The sequence below is a fragment of the Sinohyriopsis cumingii genome, chromosome 6, assembly GCF_028554795.1.
Source record: "Sinohyriopsis cumingii isolate HCF-2022 chromosome 6, ASM2855479v2, whole genome shotgun sequence".
In the NCBI taxonomy this organism is placed as follows: Eukaryota; Metazoa; Mollusca; class Bivalvia; order Unionida; family Unionidae; genus Sinohyriopsis; species Sinohyriopsis cumingii.
This window is the reverse complement of record NC_142966.1, coordinates 33019919-33031989: the sequence shown is the minus strand read 5'-3', so window position 1 is coordinate 33031989 and position 12071 is coordinate 33019919. Positions and strand designations below refer to the sequence as shown.

At 35.8% G+C, this 12071-nt stretch overlaps 2 non-coding genes across 2 annotated transcripts; both read right to left on the bottom strand.

Moving 5' to 3' along the window:
• Positions 1-7866: 7866 nt before the first annotated feature.
• On the bottom strand, positions 7867-7940 carry Trnat-agu (transfer RNA threonine (anticodon AGU)). Its single transcript has one exon. It is a non-coding gene; the product is annotated as a tRNA-Thr (tRNA).
• A 3205-nt stretch (positions 7941-11145) lies between these two features.
• Positions 11146-11219, bottom strand: Trnat-agu (transfer RNA threonine (anticodon AGU)). Its single transcript has one exon. It is a non-coding gene; the product is annotated as a tRNA-Thr (tRNA).
• Between the last annotated feature and the right edge of the window lie 852 nt (positions 11220-12071).

The window sequence follows — 12071 nt, the reverse complement described above, 5'->3', positions numbered from 1 at the left end:
ACACTTTCAATTTCAAGAAAGTTAAAAGTCACATTTGCAACATTTTGATGTTATTTTTTGACAATATGAAAAGTCCTTGCATTGCTGGATAGTCTTTTGGAAAACATGAAAACTGCGTTGACAAACAGAAACAAATATTTGTTTATACTAATTTAAGAAATGTTTAATTCTTTCAACTAATATGAAGCAATTTTTACTCTCTAGTATTCAACCGCTACCATGATTTAGACGGTCTAGGAAAGAAATGGTAAACCACGTAGTTCCAAATGATTTAGTCGTTATGCATGGTACTTTTCGAAACCATTATCTCCGTCAACCCTAACACCATCGCCTTTATGTATACACTTTTACATCTGCATTCATGAACATTGAGGCAGAGTACGGATTTCGGCATCTTAATTAGACAAGGTTCATGACGAATATATAAATGAGAGAAAAATCAGATATACTTTGCAAGTTTGCGAATAGTACGGTCTGTAAATAGCTCTTAAAAAAGTTTTTGGAAGAAATACCGAAACTTCATTAACAACGTTCTGCCGAAATATCGAATCTTCATTTACAACGTTCTCTAGAAATACCGAACCTTCATTAACGACATTCTGAATAAATACCGAATCTTCATTCACAACGTTCTGCAGAAATACCGAATCTTCAATAACAACGTTCTGCAGCAACAACGAATCTTCATCAACAACGTTCTAAAGACATACCTAATCTTCATTAACAACGTTCTGCAAAGATATCAAATCTTCACCAACTAAGTTCTGCAGAAATACCGAATCTTCATCAACACCTTCTGCAGAAATACCGAATCTTCATTAACAACGTTCTGAAGAAATACCGAATCTACATTAATAACGTTCTATAGAAATACCGAAACTTCATTAACAACGTTCTGCAGAAATATCGAATCTTCATTTACAACATTCTGTAGAAATACCGAATCTTCATTAACAACATTCTGTAGAAATACCGAATCCTCATTAACAAAGTTCTAAAGAAATACCTAATCTTCATTAACAACATTCTGAAGAAATACCGAATCTTCATTAACAACGTTCTGTAGAAATACCGAATCTTCATTAACAACATTCTGTAGAAATACCGAATCTTCATTTACAACGTTCTGTAGAAATATCGAATCTTCATTAACAACGTTCTGAAGACATACCCAAATTTCATTAACAACGTTCTGCAGAAATACCGAATCTTCATTAACAACGTTCTGCAGAAATATCGAATCTTCATTAACAATGTTCTGCAGAAATACCGAATCTTCATTAACAACGTTCTCCAGAAATACCGAATCTTCATCAACATCGTTCTGTAGAAATACCGAATCTTCATCAACAACTTTCTGTAGAAATACCGAATCTTCATTACCAAATGATCGTTCAACAAGAATGAAAGCATCTTTTAAATAACTCTCCCCCTGTAGAAATCATTTACATTTTTTAATGATTTTTCTTTTGTCGCTTGAATATATATGATGAACTTCAGAGCTAACCGACAAGTGAGTCTGATAAATATTACTAATCTCTACTAATCCATGCAGGTATATACATGATAAGTATAACCACAAAGGCAAATTACTGCCAAAGTAGAAAGAATCAGTTTTCTTCTGTGAACCAGAACATAAATTTCTACCCCACATCAGAGAGAGAGAGATAATGCAGTGTGTTATTGATGTATCTGGCATCACTCCATACTGAGATGCATATTCAACATTATGACATGCCCTTTTGTTTCTCCGTTAACATTACTTTGTCAAAATTGTGCAGTATTTTCCATACTACGCGGCTTTATTATGCACTACACGTGTGTCTGAAAATAGTGTCATGTATTAGCAATTAGTTTGAATACAATGTACGCTCATGTAGCAAACAATTTAGCTTTTGGTTTATTTGATTGGTTCCTGGCTAAACTAAGAAAGCTGTTTCGTAAATTGAAACTAGGTATGATAAAATTTAAAGATGTGACACGAGTTTACTCAGTCACCAAGGAAACTGTCAGAAAAGGAAATGACTAAACGTAATATTCGCAATGCCCACGACAAATATGAGAAGTGCAGTATTGATAATATCATTCTGATCATTTAAACACTTATTTAGGACAAATGTGCGTAAATTTTCTCAAATAGAATGGACTATGACCAGGGTCTATACAAATAGCATAACAACGCATACTGAGGCCATTGGCTGTCGCATAACTATCAGGTACGTACCTTTATACATGTCATTGAAACATCTAAATTCGAGAAAATTAAAACTGAATATTTTGGTCGAAACAGTCTTATATCCACTGGCTAAACGGACTATTACACAACATCTGGTTGGCAATTAAACCGTTTAACCTTTTTATACAATGTTAACCCAGCGATGGAAGCCATACAGGGCATATACATAGCTTGGGTCTCTGCAACAAAGAGCATGCAAATGACAGGGCATAAACATGTTTTCTTTACGTGGTAATAAGCATTGCAATAAATATACCAACACTTTCTAATCTCGAATCTCCTCAAAATGTACATTTTCTTAGTTTTGTAAACCTGCATGACATGACCCGTGTCATGTGATCCGAAACTTGATAAACATCGCGAAATTGTACTTTAATTTCGACTAGATCTCCAACGGAAGTCACGTTCTCCTTACCGCATTCAAAATAAGATGAAAATTTGAAAATCTATTATACCTTTTTGATAATTTCAATTAAAAGGATTCTTATTTTGCCCATATTATGATTACAAACAATCAAGGACAGAGCAGAAATACGGCTTTTAGTTGCCTAGTAAATCCGATGCTCAACTCCCATTTACATTATACGCAATTGTCCCGGCTAATAAATGCATTCCATCAAACGCAGAATTGAGTTGAATCGACCGAAAAACAAAATCTATCCCAAACCAACTGGAAAAGTTGTTTGAACGCTCATTCATTTACAATATGACTCCGAATTTCGCTTTTAAATATACAAAAACTAGTATTGTTTTTTAAACTAATGACGAGCGCGCGATGAATTTCCAAGGTCGCTGGGTTGTGCCATGTGCACATTAATATTGTTACTGTGCATTGATAAATGTCCAATTGCATTTCTCTCTAACTCGTCTTTTTCTAATTTTTTTTTTCGTATTTCTGTAACTGCAAATGCTTCTCTTCTTTCTCTTTCTCAAATTGCATTTGTCTCTCTTGAAGCTCAAGCTTTATTAACTCTATTTCATTCTTGTTTTTTAAGTACAATTTTATAACTTTTAAGTTCGAGCCATAGGAAGACTAGTAATCAAATACAAACCAATTTTATCAGAAACATTCTTTCCCAGCAAGTATTAGATATTTGTTATTTCTTGCTTTCTTAAAGGAGTCTTTGCCTCAGAAAGATTATATTTTCTGGCAAGCTGGAATTATTCATCCCTTTCTAAGGAGTCTACATTTTCCTGGGTAGGACATGAAATAAAGTATTCCACTTTCGATGACGTTGTAAAAGCTTGTTAGTTTCACTATAAATTTCTGAAATGCGCAACATTACCTTGGACGTATATATTGACAACAAAACCTTTAAGATTCGTTCAACCCCTTTTCTTTTGATAGTATGTGTTTGCATGTGTAAGTATAACTGTGTCTATCCCATGTACAATCCTAAACATAAACATATGGAGCCGAAATAATTATGATATTACCACCAGGTACCATCCTCGTTCAGGTTTACGGCTAATATTAATTTCCAAATGACCCCGCAGTGCCCACACGTCACTAATATTATCCCCTTTAGTCTCTTTGTCCATCTGATCGTAAAGCTAACTGCAGTTCAAACATGACATGTTACACTTAAACAATCTATATTTTAAAACAAGTAAATTTATTGATCGAATGTAAATAGCGATAAAATTATATCCCCTCTGTTAGCATCGAATCAACTTTAAACATAATTTATTGTGTCGATTACATACATAGTGCATACACATTTAGACCTACAAAGTTCATCTAATTACATTAACAAATCATGCATATGTATACCAAATTTTCATTTATTGCATGTTGCAAATTTCTCAAAATTTTATATATGATATGGGACATGGTTTACTACCATAAGATTTTATTACATGAGAAACGATTATATATTGTTTTACAAAATACCTTATCTACCCACAATTCAGTGGCAAGTGTGTATGTCTTGAACGCATAGTTACACAATTAAACATCTCCTGTTGCAATTTCCACACTGAGCATAAACCATTTTAAAGGTTTACTCTAGCGATTATAACTGTAACACCCAGTTTTTATTAGTGATGTTAACAACAGCGGCGTTCGCCAGGTGACATATTTCACAGATCTCGTATGATATCAATACAAACTGGAAAGTAAGTCTTCTGTTTGTCCTAATTATTTGTTCTACATTTGAAATATGGTCGTCCAGGTGCCAGACGAGATATACTTACCCTCTTGTAATCGTATACGGTGTTTTTAATTAATTTGGATCCGATTATCATACTCAGAATTTCACAATCAAAACTAAATGAATAAATCAGGTCAAAAATAAGTAACAAGGTAAACTTGTTGATCAAAGTATGACTTCGAATGGCAATCTCTACGCAAATCTCAATATTTGTATTTACTGCAGTGCAAACCGGTTGTTATCTTTATTAAATATTTCACCCTGGCCTCAATGGTGGGCACAATGATGTACCCTGTTAACAAAACTCATTCATTTAAATTTGATGTCTTATCAACCAAATCTTCATGCTGAAAGCATAATGTTATCTCCATCTTGAGTCTTTCTTTCAAAACAGCACTTGTCTCCTGTACCAACAAAACTACAAGTAAGCTATTCACATAGCATAATAATACAATTGATTTGGTAGACAACATCTTTTTCATGCTAATATTTACAAACATATGGCTAGAAGAACCATGGCATGACAGATACTTATTTTCATCATAGAATTATACTTAAAAGGTCCTGTTTAAACTTTTCAAGGAAATAAATTTGATTCTTAATGAGCTATGTGGATCAGCCAATTGATGTTGCACACACGTCAGATATAAATGATTTCCATATGCCATGCCAAAATTGTAGACGTTTTTTAAAGATTGGATACGTGTAGATTTACTGGAGTATTTTAAATGCAAAAAAGGACTCCATTTATTTATTTGTTTTCGACATGTGCATCATGATCATATCTTGCGTTTCTTATCACTAAGGACACATGTGCAAGAAATAATAAAAATTCATGAGACCGTTATATGATCCTGGGATTCTTCTTCTACATCAGCTATGATATTTAATTTTTATAATGACCTTCATGAAACCTTATTTTGATTGCACGCATATCTTGCGTTCTCGCATCAGCATTTCATGGCGTATTGATGTCCCAATAATCATTCCTTGAGTGTACAGTTAAATCGTTTAGCAATGGTTTGATCGCGATAAACACCAGCGTGTGTCTTTCGAATGTTAACATCGTTACGTTTCATAAACGCATTTATTTCTCCGTCATGATGCCTTTAAGCGAGGTCATGACGATATCATGTGTCGTCCATTCCGTTCACTGAAATATCACTACATGTCGGAAAATCATAGAGATCCAACCCAGTGGAGTACCACAGCCACTGTAATTATACTCCGACTAATATTTCTGTCCTGCGTATTTCGACCACGGAAGCAATGTAATCGCCGGACCCACCAACGTGGATGCGATATCGTTGCCATGTATAATTTTACTTGACATCAAGTAATAATTTTTGCGCTACATCGAGTACATATCTCGGTCAATACGCGCCGTTTATTTTTAATTGTGACTACATGCGAGTACAGTGTATTAGTACGAGTTCAGCATCGTAAACAAAATAATATATTTGTGCTAGAATATCTGTCCCATTCATTGTCGAAGGCATTTATGCCAGAGTTCAACAAAGTTGACTTTTCAAAGACAAAATCATCACATCTTTAAGGCCTTGCCAGCTAGTATTCGCGCGATAATCATAAATCCGTCCGGATCTAGTAAGATAGAGCTGTTACTTAACCTGGTTTATAAGAATGCTCAAAAAGGACAAATTATATCATAAAATATATTCAGTAAAATAGTTAATGACGCATTTTGGAAATGTCAGATATGAATTGAACAAATATCGCATTAGTGCTTGGCGACGCTACAGCAATATTTACAGGAGCGTGATGCTGTTAAACAACAATTACAATCTCGTAAATCAACCCGTGAGAATGTTACCTCGGGATTCAAATAAACAATTATCCCACTGAACAAGCCAACGAAGGGAATTCCCGTGGCAATGGGACCGACCACGCAGACGACGTTGGAGCGATCCGATGCGCCAACGCTGACATGTCGAAATAAATCCAAGCTCCAGAGCCGACCACGCAAGCAGAAGCCCCGACTGAGGCATGCAGAGATTTTACCCCAGCCCCCGCATGACTCTCAGTTAACTACGGCCATGCAGAATTTTAATGAAGAGGATTTTGCATGAAAAACTATCAAGGCGCTATCACATCGTCCACCAGCGAATACGAAAATGGAGGAAAATTACTATTAAAAATGAAAACAGTTTCTCCAGAAGATGAATGCTATTGATTTATCGAGAACGTAACAATAAAAAGCAGGTAATGAAAGATAATGACGAGTGAGTTATATTTAATGATGATGTCATGAACAAAGTGTCCTCCCTCCAAAATGATCTGGCAACCCCGGTGAAGCCTGTTACAATATAATAGATTCCGCAGCCCAAGTAATTTCATGCGTACTAACAGAACTCCAAGTACGACCATCATGGTGTCGGTATCGACAATGAGACCGAAATTTTGATGTTATATTTCCCCATTCCCATGACGTCGCCGAGCGGGCATCCACTTGAAATATAACTGCCGCCCCTGCCACTTGGTCAAATCATTTTTTGGGTATTTTACCAGCCACAATTATCTTGCTTTTAATGGAAAACACATACGGGCCGCTAAGGAATCGCTGCATCTGAATGATAGGTCGTTGAATTTCCAGATGGCGCTAATAAAAGCAAGACAATCAGTGCTGAAATTCAGCGTAGTGTAAATAGAATCACAAAAGAGATTCTAAGATCGCAATTACCGTCCACTTGTCAAAGCAAAGCTTGGCGTTTGAAACAGCCACATTGGGGTTCCGCGTAGGCATTGGAGCATCTTCGATCAAGACTGGGCTTGGATGGGATCAAGTCGCCATCGGCGTGTTAGAAGTTGATAATTATACAGACGGTGAAGGACGACACGTAGACCATTGGATAATTAACATAACATCGTCAATCGCGTAAATCTTATATTTGATGATGTTGCTGGCAGCATAATAAACTAGTAAATCGCTGTTAAGTGAATAAACAATTGCAATCACACACCACTATTTCACATAATTTGATTTACCATACAGGGGGTAACATCATTCTTGACAATTGCGTCTTTCCCATTGGTATGGTTGAATTCAATTGTTGTACTACTTTTAGAAAACCCTTAAAAGAAAGGAATGTCAGTTGTGACCTCACCCGTGTGCCTTAAAAATATCATTAAAAGACTTGTTCGATGATCTGTACTATATTTGCCAAAACATAAAATAACGTTGAAATAGATTACATTCTTACCAACAAAAATCATTACAAAGTAAAAGGCTTACCCTCCATCTATGAATTAGACATGTTGTTTCATAGGCGGATAATACTCGGAAACCAAAATGGAGGATTTTTCCATAGAGGAATATATGTTTGACCATAAAAACTGATTCTTTGTATTTTACTAAATGATATTAAAATATTTTGCAAAACAACTTTCCTTGTGAAAAATGTGAATGGAGAAAGATGATGCCGTATTAAGCATAAAAAAAATCATAAAAATATACTTAAGAGGCTCCAGTGGGATTCGAACCCTCGACCTCCAGTTTACTAGACTGGCGCTCTAACCAACTGAGCTATGGAGCCTCGTATAAATTCAGATCGCCGCTGTCCTACCTGAAGATTTGACGACGACCGCCTAAGGGTCATGTTATGGTGACCTTTTACTTAGCCAATGGAAATGCAGCTTTCAAAAAATCTGCGAGCGAATCACATCGTTCGATACACAATCATCCACACTGCTCAGTCTCCAAACGCGAAGATATAAGATTTCATCAGATTGGCTGATACAATTCCACATAGGCAATTGTCAACATCGACGATGAATACAAAATTGGGCTTGGCGGTTGAGATAAACGCTTGCTCTTTACGTCTTGAATTCCATGCATTTAGACAAACGCAAAAAAAAAAAACAACAATAAAACAGCATTGGTCTTTAAATGTATAATTCTTCCACGATTTTTGTTCTGTGCACTTTGAATTTTAAGCAATGTCGAACTTGAACAATCTTTAACTCTTATGATTAAAAATTTGAGAAATCCTTGCACAGGCTGATTTTCGTCAATGAAACTTCCTAATGACAATCTTCAAATTATCACCTTGTCAAACAAAAGAAACAAATATGTGTTTATACCAAACGAAGAAATGTTTAATTCTCTCAAAAACGTTGATGCCAAATGTTATTTTCAGCTGTTCATTTCGAAAATCAACGATGCATGATTCCATTTGGTCTACATTGAAGGATAACAATTCTCCTAGATACATCTGTGAAAAAGAGTTTCAAACAATGAACAAATGAATAAAAGTATAAATATAACTGTCCAAGTAACTTGTCGGCTCCGTGTAGTGCGCAGAGAGAGAGAGAGAGAGAGAGAGAGAGAGAGAGAGAGAGAAAGAGAGGGAGAGTCCTCTGACGTTGTGTGTTATGGTCCGGTCGTACATCTTTAATGATATATGGGAACCTCTGGGTAGTAATATTCTATTTATTAATCGTAAAATGGTCAAAAGTGAATTTAAATGTTCAATCAGAAACAAAAGGTAGGGTAGTCGAAATTTTGGCTTGCTACCGTTGAATCATCGCCCACCAAACCAAACTCTCTCTCTCTCTCTCTCTCTCTCTCTCTCTCTCTCTCTCTCACACACACACACACACACACACACGCCCGTGCGTATACACATACATACATCTGCATAGCAGACACAAATAGTATATTTGTGGACGTGCTGACGTTCAAAGACTTTAAAATATGCACCTAGTGCACTTCACTGTGCAAAACACATAATGTCTCCAGAGTCAAACTTCACAAAATAATTATAGGTTACTGCAGTTTTATGGGAAAATATGAACGAGTTTTTCGAATGGAAATACTGCACGACCTTGGGAGTGCAGTAAGTCCAACTAACAGAACGAGTTCATATTTTCCCATAAACGCAGTAACCTTTTTATTAGATGCTCATTTTGTATTCTACCTAATGCTTAATTATCATTAAAAAATGCACTGCAAGAAACAAAGTAACTGAATGTATGACGTATTACAAACTAAATACACAAGGAAGATACATTATTACACAACAACAACAGTATCACTGAGTACATAACTCCACCCAGATAAATTTGAACTTAGTCGCGCGCTCGACATACCTTTCGAAAGAAAATAGCGTGTCTATTTAAAACTGAAATCTGGAGTCATATTGTGAATGAATGCGCATTGCAACAAGTGTTAAATTTGATCTGGAATGAATATTTTTTGGTATTTGTTCCGATTCTACGAAAGTTCGTGACTATGGACTGGATTTATATGGGATAATTCCACATGAAATACATCGGATTGAATAAGCTAGGGAGAAGCGTGTTGACATCTACAAATATGTTTCTGTTTCTGTCATTGAATGTTTGAAATCTTAGTGTGATAACATATGAAGTCTTTCAATTGCAATTATCAAAAAGACGTTATGGAACGTAATGCTTATTTCATTTTGAGTGCAGTAAGGAGGATTTAATTACACTTATATTCGAAATTACAGTACAATTTCGAAATGTGTAATCAAGATTGAGAACCTATGACGTGGCTCATGTAATTCGGATTTGCAGAACTAAGAAAGTACATTTTGAGGCATACCTGGGTGTAAAACTGTAAGTATATTTTTTGCCATTCTTATCACCAGCAAAAGAAGACAGTATATGCCTTGACATTTGCATGTTATTTGTAAAGACCCTTTCTTGCGTCTCTTGTATAACTAGCCTAAATCCGAAACATTGCATCAAAAGGTTAACGAGGAATGTGCCAAAGCATCTGGTATGTGGCAGTCCAGGAAAATCTGCTTTACTTCTTTCAGAAACAAATTTAAACAACCACAACGTAAAGCGCCTACTACGCGAGTGTGCATAATTTGTTTACAAATCAAAAGTGCTGGTGTCTGCGTCCATTACCCTCTGGGAAGCAAAGTGATTCAGGGTCATAAACAAGGGAGGTCAAGGTCCCGAGTCTCCGTGATAATTTTAATCCCATTTTAAAATTGTCTATGCAAACAAACACATAGTGTATGCAGGGTAGCAAAGTTAGGAAATTGTTTGATGTATTTTAAAATAATGCATTTGAAATCGTCGTTGTAAAAGCTAAAATTCGGGTCCGTGATCGCAACACTTTGTCGTAAATGCTCCTCCATCGTTGCAAAATACGTTTCTGATACTGCTCATTTTAATTTGTATTTTATCTGTGTTAATCGACAGAAATCTTCTTATCGACTAACAGTTACAAGCATTGATAGGACTACATATTTTAACCTACTGCGAAACTGGAAAAGATTTGTGGTGAGTATGTAATGGAATGCTAGGCCAACACAGAATGCAACAATGTTATTGGTTTTGTTCAATAAACAATGTCATATACAAATTTGGATCACGTTATCTTAGAAGGTTCGGCTCTGGCTTTATGGATCAATTGGCTTGTGCGATAATCGAGGAAATAGGAGATCAAGGTTTCTATTTTTTTCCTTGAATCTTTCTTTCCCTGGTCAAGTAGCAGAATCGTTCTAGTGGTCATTGATGTTATGAGTTCCGCAACTTTACAGTTACATATCTAACTGGTCAATTCAACAATTCAAAAAAAAAATATTTTGCTGCTTTCTAAACAAGCATTGCAACATTTAGAATGAAAACGAACATGTATTGTTTGTTTAGTAGGGGTTATTTAAAAGACTATAAGAACCAGACAGATCGGAACATTCGAAATCAGCGATCAAAATGACCCATTACAAAAGAACTCAGAGCTGGTGAAAAACAAAAATTAAGAGGCTCCAGTGGGATTCGAACCCTCGACCTCCAGTTTACTAGACTGGCGCTCTAACCAACTGAGCTATGGAGCCACTACGACGACCAGCGAGTATCTAATTATTTTGTAATTATGAGCTATTATTGCATATAGAAAGATGAGACGATGCAACATGCGGTGAGCACAACGTAAGGTAATCCACGCATTGGGATACAACAACGAATTAATGGATATAGGTTTTACAAGATTAACTCAAACCACAAGGCATAATGTAATCAATAAATGAAGTCAACGTGTATTAATTAGAACGTATATTACACATGATGTTCCCACTGTTCAAGGGACACTGTAAAACAAAAAGAAAACAAAAGAAAAAACTTCGATGAAAAATTACAATACATTTCATTTTTTCTACAACTGTACATTATAGCTGCGTCACGCCCGTGGAGTTTAGAATGAAAACTAACATGTCTTAGCTGACTGGCCTAATTAATATCAGGTCGATAAAACTTACCTACCTCTGATTACATAGGCTATATTTTCACTAGTTAGTAAATCCTTCATGGACATCTGACCCTAAGATATTTGTATGACTTTGCCAGTGGACAATGCTTCTATGAAGGCTTTAATTCCAGTTTAAGTCGAGTCCAATCTCGAGTTAGCGTGAAAATATTAGTATCATTTTCCAGTTGGCATTGTTGGCATTAAACCTTAAATCCAGCTTAACTCTAGTCCTATCTCGATTTATCGTGTGTATACACGTGCCATGTGAAATTGCTACTAAGTATTCCAAAATGATGAAGGCGCCCTGGAAAACATCGCTACGAATTAGTTGAAAACGATTTAGCAGTTCTGAAAAAGTACAAGTCTGAACAATTTTCTCTGTCAACAATGACATGATAGTTAGGTGATATCGGCACTGCGTACATCGGTAATTATGACTATG